Source organism: Crocuta crocuta, unplaced genomic scaffold (assembly GCF_008692635.1).
Source record: "Crocuta crocuta isolate KB4526 unplaced genomic scaffold, BGI_CrCroc_1.0 scaffold179, whole genome shotgun sequence".
NCBI classification, from domain to species: Eukaryota; Metazoa; Chordata; class Mammalia; order Carnivora; family Hyaenidae; genus Crocuta; species Crocuta crocuta.
The window spans coordinates 1,036,131-1,045,107 of NW_027551568.1; positions in this window are offsets into that span (position 1 = coordinate 1,036,131).

Sequence of the window (8,977 nt, forward strand, 5' to 3'; positions counted from 1 at the left end):
CGCTGACCGTGCGCACGGCCGCCGCGGCCCCACTCGCGAGAAGGGCGGTTGAAAATCTCGGCATTTAAAAAATGCTGGTGTTGAGTTTGGGTGGAAAGGTCGCGGGCCCGCGGCGGCCGTCCTCGCTCCCGCCGCTGTGCGCGGGCCGGAGCCGCCCCAGGTTTGACATCCAGGTGGAAACTTCGAATCGCAGCTGCCCTTCCGCCGCTGTGCGCTTGTGCAGAGCGGGGGCCCCGGGGTGCGAGCGTGAGTGTGAGCGAGTGTGAGCGAGTGGAGCCTGCGAGGAGCACGCCGCCGTGCTAGGGCGTGAGCGCGCGGCTCGGGCGCTGACAACCCACGCTCAGATTTTCAGGGCCTTGACTTTTAAATGAGTTAAACCCCGAGCTTCCTTGATTGCTGAACAACTTGAAGAGCTCACGTAGGTGCCTCGCGCACAGGTTACATTGTGTTTTGTGTATTTTAAATGAGGTTGTCAGGATGTTAAGTGAGCAGCCATCCCATTCACGCAGCTAGGACCTTAACTTTTCTTCTTCCAAGTGTTTTAAATGCCCTTGTTACCTGTGTAAATGAGAGGAGAACAATTACTGAGTATAAGTGCAAACAGCAAGACGAAGGAAACCAGCCCTGTGCGCACAACCCTTTCCTTGTGTGCGCTTACCGCACAACCGTCCATAGTTCAAATCTAAACTACTGACTGGAAGTGAAGAGGACTCATGCCTTAAGCACCATTACTTTGAGTCATTTCCTTTTCTTGCATTTTCTCAAACGCCCGGCAGCCTTCGGTTTTGGGTTGCTGGTTGGTAAGAGAGGGCGTGCTGCATGGGGGTGAGTTGGTGAAAACTTTTGTGGAGAGCTCTGATCTCTTCAGTACAAAATCCTCCCTCCCGACTGCAGGGGTGCCGATTAGACTGGCCTCTGACTCCAGCTGTAAACTTATAGTGTGAGAGTTTCAGATAAGTAGCTGAAGTTTGAAGAACGAGATAATTTATTTTTATGTAACATAAACCGACCTGCAATTTGTGGAAACACAGAGAGAAACAATAAACAGGCCACCAGGTGTGGCAGTGAGGCTTAGGGTTTTTACGCAGGTGATTCATGTGGAGCCCTGAAAACAGTAAGTACCTGCTTTACCGTGAGGAGCCCAGTGAGGAATTGCAGGAGTTAGAGACTCCGTGGCTTCAGTTAAGGAGTAGCCTTGCACCTGTTTGGATGTCCGTTCCTCCTACAAGTAGTCCCAACTTTGAAAAGTTTAGTCCTAAGGCAGAATGTCAGCTAATTAGTTACTTCCTTTTTATGGTTTGACGCTGGGATATAAAGTAGGTGGGAGAGATTTAGTGAGAAGTGCTAGCAGACGATGGAAAACACCCATAAAAGGTGCTTCATGAGACAGAGGGTCTTTTTGTCACCAAGCCCATATAAGAGGATGCGCTAAGATGATGCTGAAGTTTATCATCTAAATTTGCTTTGTTCTGCCCTTTTTATTTTATTTACTTTTAAACATTTTTTTAAAATTTATTTTTGAGACAGGGACAGAGCACGAGTGGGGGTGGGGCAGAGAGAGGGAGACACAGAATCTGAAGCGGCTCCAGGCTCTGAGCTGTCAGCACAGAGCCCGACGCGGGGCTCGAACTCACAAACTGTGAGATCATGACCTGAGCCGAGGTTGGACACTTAACCGACTGAGCCCCCCAGGCGCCCCTGTCCTGCCCTTTTTAATCTGGACAAATGAGCAAACGCTTTAATTAGTCAGCGGGAACTGAAGATTTAAGCTTTACGCTCCCCTGTTCTGACACACGCTTCTGTTGCCGTTCTGGCCTGGCGACAGAATGTGTAGAACGCATGCGGTGTAGGGTAAGCGTCTCCGTTGCCTGAGCGTTGGTTGCTCTTCTTTTTTGCTGGACTCCGGTAAGTGTATCTTCATCTTTTTCCCCCAAATACGTGGCGCCCTGCCCTGACTCCAGGCCTTTGCACGGACGACTGTTAGGCCAGGAGTGCTGCCTGTCCTCCTCCTTGGAGTGCAGGGAACCCAGCCTTCTAACGGCCGTCTGTGATGACCTTTTTCCTCTGTCGGCTTAGCTCTTGAAGATAGGACTCTCATGGCCTTGGGCACCCCCGGCTCTGCTGGTGCCTGCTCACGGCAAGAACTCAGTAAATGCTGAATAAATGGGCATATGACTTAGGATAAACAAACAACCCATTTTAATGTCAACGTCTGGCCTCTTTGCCTCTATTTTCTGTAAGTCACGCTGGAGCAGGAAGGGATCCTCTGGGAGAAGCTGAGTGTGGAAAATAAGGGGCTGGCCTGAGATCACCCTGCTTCAGTCAGGGAGCCAAGACCACCTTTGCCAGGCAGTCTGTTTCCTTTTGCTTTTTTCATCATCGCTAACTCAGATGTTGAATAAAAATTATGAAAGGTTGCAAGCATATAAGTATAATGAATAATAGACCTGTACCTACCACCATGATGAAGCCGGCAGTGATGTTTCCACTGTACCCACCTCTCTGTATCCCTGGGCACGGTAAGAAGACTGTAAAGTGTACAAAATACAAAAGAAGAGGTGAGTGGAAGGAGGGCTAGGCTCTTACTTTACACACTGTCTTTATATGATTTTAATTTTGAGAATGAGCATGTGGGGGAGGGGCAGAGAGGGAGAGAGAGAGAATCCCAAGCAGGCTCCATGCTGAGCCAGATGCAGGGCTCAGACTCAGGACCGTGAGATCACGACCTAAGCCGAAATTTAGAGTCCCACGAATAATCTACTGAGCCACCCAGGCGCCCTCTATATGATTTGTTTATTTCTTTTCCAGGAATGGTTATTCATACTAAGCCCTCTGGGGAGAAAAACTTAAGTTGGTTACCCCAGGGACTTGTCTGTATCTCTCATTTGTCTATTGGTTGCAGTATAGCTTCTGAAGGAGTTGATTGATTTGATGAGATTTGGATTGCTAGGTAAACAATGAAGACAGACCACAAAGTAGTTTTGTCCTTGAGTCTGCCTTCCAAAAAGCAAGTGGCCACATAAGAGTTTTCAAAGCATTTAGTTCTGTAATATTTAAATGGTTTCAACAGAACATAGAGGCAGAGACGTTGCAAAGTCTTGGTTAAGCTGAGTGTTGGCCTCTAGCTCAAAGCCCCCAGCAGTGAGAGTTCCCTAGCAGGTGTATAGGGGACCACGGTTTATTCCTGGAAGGAGTTGGGACCTCAGTGTTTAAGCTGACTGGGTTGTCGTTGAAAGAGTTGATGGTGTAAGTTGTTTGTTACGCTGTTAAAGATATATCATCAGCGTCTTCATGTTTCCGTTAATGATTTGTGTGTTTCTGCTGCTGTATTCTGGAGGCCAGCAGATCAGAAAGTGTGTTTCTGATTCCAGCTTTACCACCTTCAGTCAGTTGTCTACACCCTTCCTGGACTGTGGAAAGTGCACACGTGATTATGTGAGGCCCCACTTTTCAGGGATCTCCATTGCCCTTCGGGGTTCGAGGCCAGTGTCTCCCTGGCTTCCCAGCTCTCACTGCACTTCTCTCTCCCTTCAGCCCATCTCTTGCTGCCACGCTTTTCCCCTGGGCATTTGCATGATTGGTGCTTGCCACCCGCCCCCCATATATATGTGGGCACAGTTGGCTTTTCTTACCTCTCGCTCAGCTCTCTGCTTGGACCTCACTCCTAGAAGGCCACCAGGTCCCTCCCTGATTTGAGAGGCCCTCATAATTATGCTGGGAGCACTTTGTGCTTCACCCACGTTTGCCCACTCTCCATTCTCACTGCCCTTTGGCCCGTCGCTAGGACCATAGCCACATGTGGCCTCAGGCCATGGCACTTGCTGTTTCTTCTGCCTGGAATGCTCTGCCCTCAACACGTACAGGGCTAGCTCTTTGCCTGCCTTTAGGTCTTTGCTCAAACTTCTTCTCAGGCACCTTCCCTGACTGCTGACTTAAAAGATGCTAACACTCCCCATCTGCCTTAGCCTTCCCTCCATGGCACTTCTCTTTTGACACTGTGTGTATTTTATCCATCTGTCCGTCTACCTGACTACATTGAGAGGTCTGTAAGGATGGGTACTTTTTCTCTTCTGTCTTTCATTACTCTCCTACCCCCAAGTACCTAGGATGGTACCCAAGTGACCATCAGTCGCTCTGTGGTTATTTGAATGAGTGGGTCCTCAGTTCTTTGATGTGGAGCGTGTAAAGTTTCAGAAGTGCTGGGAGCATGCTTGCCTCCTGTGAGGTTGGAAAGGAGGTGTGCAGGTGACAGATGTCAGAGAGGAGGCTCATGGACATGAAGACATGGAGGCTCTAGCTCATGGAGTGCTGGAGAGTGGTGGCCCTCCAAGGCCCAGGAGGTAGGGGTGGGAAGAGTGGACAGGTGCAAGAAAGGGGGCTGAAGTGGTATTGATGAGCTGGGGCACAGCATAGGGCTCAAATTCAGGGGACGGATTTAGTCCAGTTGACTCTAGTATTCATAATTTGAAAGACCAGGTGGCTGGGGCACCATTTTTATCTCCCTGTGTACTAGCGAGAGGGAAGTCAGACCTAGTTTCTGATCTGTCTCTGTTCCTTCCAAGAAGAAAGCTCTGATCTCACCTGTCAGCCACAAGTACCCACGCGTGTGCGGTGCTTTGCCGTTCGCCCGGTAGCGGAGGCCCCGGGGCTTGAGCACGGCGCGTGGCCTGCATGCTTGTCCAGCATCTCTGTTGGCCGCTCTTCTGTGGCTGCTTGGAGACCTCGCCGTCCTGCTGCTGCAGCTGTGGCGACACGCCGGCTCTGTCCCCGTGGGTCTTCGCACGTGCCCCCACTTACTCCTGAGGTGTCCTGTTTGGTGCCTGCTTCTGTGCGGCCCAGCCTTCGTGTCTGTTGCCACTGGTGCCGCCCCCATGGTACCAGGTACGGGGTCTTTGTTTCTTGGCTTTTTTTGCTCCCAAGTTTGTCATGTCTTTGTGAGTGCTGGGCCCTGTCGTGACAGCACGTGGTGTGGGCTCCTGCCCCTCCCTGTTCTCTAGGTGGTGACTGTTTTGGGGTCGGGGGGATCTTCTGACTTGTCTTCTGGTCTTCGAACAGTGCCAAGTACTCCATTAACAAGGGGGGACAGCTTTGGAGCCTTCTCTTTTCCTAAAGCCTTTTGTTTTGTGAAAATGTGAATGTCTGAGTTTTGAGATTAGAATATATATTAGAAATAAGAGGCTTCTGTGTTCTTTCCCCCAAAAGATTTGAAGATGGTGCCATCTGTGTAGAGCTTTTCTCTGCAGCTTTGAGCATTGAATATTCTTTACCTCTTATTGAATCCTCACAGCAGGAGACTGAATCCCAAAGATATTAAGTAATGACCCGAAGGCACAAGGCTGTGAGTGATTAGAGCTCCCGCAAGGCCTGACCTTCGATTCGGTCCTCTGGCAGCTACTGTTCTGCCTCTCGGGGGACATTTTAACATAAGCCTGTCCGTACGGGATCAGGAGGGTGGGCCATTATGTGTTTGTTAGTCACTATGGGGTGCACTTCCTTCTAACACTTCTTCACTCGTTGAGTGTCAGCTGTGTTCCAGTGATGAGCCAGAGCCTATGGCTTTCGTCCCATGGGGTTTACAGACCCGTGAAGACCTGTGAGGGGGATGGGACAGGGACCGTGTCTTCGGGAGCCTGTGAAATAGCCTTCCCGAGTACTTGCCTTAACCTGACCAAGGGTCTCTGTCCAGCAACCAATTCATGGGAAATATAGGCGGAAAAGAAACGTTCAGCTAAAACCACAGGATTGCCGTCAGCAGAACTCAGACAAGACCAGTGACCTGATCTCTTCCACAAGGAACCAAAGTGTACTGTGGACGGTTTATTTGTGTCCACGACAGGCCGGTTAGAGACCTGGCTAAACCTCACGCGTGATGGCTGAGACACTTAGGAACTGGAACACTGACTAGATGTGTCATTAAGTTATTTGTTTATTTGTTTTTAGCTGCTTTAATGCTTTTGTTATGTTTAAGAAAAGAATTTGTGGGGTGCCTGGCTGGTGCAGTTGGTAGAGCATGTGACTTGATCTCGGGGTCCCGAGTTGGAGCTTGCTTAAGAAAAGAATTTGTACCTTTTAGAGACACATACAGCTACTTACCTATGAAATGATACACCACGTGGGATTTGCTTCACAATTCTGTGCAGACGGGGCAGTGAATGCGTGGCTGTCTGGATCAGGACTGGCCTAGGTTGGTGACAGTATGGGAGGTGGGGCCATACCTGTTCCCCCAACCTTTATGTGTATTTAGACCCTTGGATGNATAAATTTAAAAAAACAGGCTCATAGATCTAGACTGGTGGTTGCCAGGCGCTGGGGGGGGGGGTGGGGGGGGGCAGAGGGTGAGGGAGCCGTGTGCAGAGCGAAGCTGTGCAGGTCGGAGGTGGGCAGGGATTTGGGTTTTCCTCCGGAGAGCAGTGTGAGGCCCTTGGAGGGTTTAAGGAAGGGCAGGCGTGTGTGTGAGACACGCATCTGTTTGCTTTGGACAGTGTCTTTGTCCGAGTCCTCTGTGGAGTCGGTGATGGGAGGGTTAGTAGAGGGGGAAGAGTCGGTACAGGAGGCCAGGCTGTGGCTGCTGTCCGTTTGTACTGGGAACTTTCCAGTCACCCTTGCTTTGCATGCCCTGTAGGTCTGAGTGGTCCTGCCCTCCCCCCCCCCCCCCATGGAGTTCCGTGTGGTTGTGTGATTTGCTTGGGACAATGAAAAGTGACCCGTCGCTTCTGACCAGAGGATCTGAGAGACGTGTGCTTTATCATATTTTCTTTCTCCGACTCTCACTGTGGAAGGACACAAACGTGTAGTGAAGCAGGAAAGAACCTTTCGGGTTGAGCCAAGTAACAAGTGATGGCTTTGGGGCTTGTCACTGCAGCATGACCTAGTCCAGCGGGTCCCTGAGCCTGGCCTCCATTCTGGCACCATCATTCACCTGGGAACTTGTTAGACACCACGTTCGCAGGGGCCTGCCCTTGACCTCGGAGTCCTAAGCTCTGGAGCGGGGCCCAGCATCTGTGTTCAAATGAGCTTTTCATGTGACTCTGATGCTTTCTGCGTCAGGAGAACTGCCTGTGACTCTGCTGGTTGATAAGCCAGTTGGGACCTCGTGGTGTTCATCTGGTGAAGGATGCTGGTAGTGGGCTAGCGCCGAGGTTGTGGGTATGGAGAGAAGTGGTGGGTGTGGGTAGGAAGGATTCTGGAGTAAGACTGATCAGACCTGCTTTTTGGGATGTGAGAGATGGTGTGGACAGAGATGTTCTGGGTGGCCCCTGGGTTCTTGTCTGATAAAACCAGATAGATGCGGTGCCATTCACTGTCTAGACAAAATATTCTTCTGTAAGCATTCATATCTACTTTGGTTTCAGGGTTCAGAAACAAAGAACAGCCTAGTAAAGAATCCTTACAACTTTTGTAGATTTCTTCATTGAAATATCACAGTGAAGCTCACGTTGACCCCCTCCCCCCCCATTTGAAATTGCGTCCTGTCTGCTCCCTGGATCCCTTCTGGCTGATTATTTTTTTCTCCACAGCAATTGTTACCTTGTTTATTGCCCCTTCCTCCTTGAGTGGAAGCTTCTTGAAGGCAGGACACTTGTCTCTAGTTCACTTCTGTGCCCCTGCAAGCACTTGGCCGAACAGATAATTGCCTGTTGAGGTGTCCGCACCGGATACGGTCACCGTGGCGAGATCTGAGAGCAGGCCGCACCCACCCACCACAGCGTTTGTGGGTGACGGGGGAGGGGAGTGGGGGGTGCAGGTGGCGTAGAAGCACTCAGGTTTTGGTGTGCTTGTGACTGGGATGCTGCTGAGCACTGCCCAGCGTCTGGTGATGAGACCCCTTTGTTCTCGTCTCGCGTGAAGGCCTGGGATGGAGGCAGGAACTGGCTTGAGGGCGTGGGGAAGCTTTCTGACTTCGGGCAGCTTAGTCTTCCTCAGGTGGGAGAGAAAAAGCAGGTTTTTTGAAAGCAGCAATACCTAAAATGGAAGCTCGCAAATGAGACTGTTGACAAAGCTCTGTGGTAGGTTTTCTTTCTCTCGTTCTGTTTCTGAAGTTGTACGTTTATCTGGGGAACTGGGTTGGGTTTAAGCATCATGATTGTTGGGTCCTTTTCTGTCTAGTTCTGAAAGTTGTATGAAAAAGTATTTGTTTCCTTAAAATTCAACCACTTATAACTTCTTTGGAAAAAAAGTAATAATGGTTCTTGTTTGTCCCGTGTCTATCTTTGGAGGCTGAGCTCGCGTGCACCTCTCAGACGGCCCAGTGCCCTTGGCTGCTTTAGGGATCTGTGTGAATTAGCGGCTGATGTCAGGAAAGGGCAGAAACGCTCCTGTCGGCCGCCGGCCCGCCATGGGTCAGTAGAGTGTAACTGAGGGCTGTCTTCTGGTTCAGAAGAAATCATCAATTGTTACCCTCCCTACTTCCTTTGGAGAGGGGCCTTGATTATTTTTGTAGGTTGATCAGCTTCTGAGATAGAGGAAATCTGTGTCTTCATGGCCCATTACAAGCGAAAGGATGTTTTAATAGCAACTCCTTCTTCCTTTACCAGCAGCTTCTCGAGGTGCCCCAGGGAGATTCCTTGGGGCCCAGCATGGCCAGCGCGGGTGTGGGAGGGACGTGCACCTGCTGTTGCCTGGGACCAGGCAGCCTCTCTGGCCCACCTGGCTGGCGGCCGCTCCTGGCCGAGCCCCTTTTGTGGGCTGTCCGTGTCCCCTAGAAACTGTCGTCGTTTCCCGTGGTCTTTGCCAGCTATGTGTCCTCCGCGATCAGGCGAGGTCTTGGTGCGGCTTCTTCACAGCTGTCCAGGTCCTGGCACCACCTTGCTGCTGCTCTCCCTTCGTGAGCCGCTCTCGGACAGGAATGATGGGCGGGGTGGGGGTGGAGCAGAAACCGAGTTGTGAGTTTTCGCCCGGAGTTCATAGAAATCTCTCTCTCTTTCTTTCAATCTGTATCACTCCCTATAAGTAATTTTTTAAAATGTTTTATTTATTT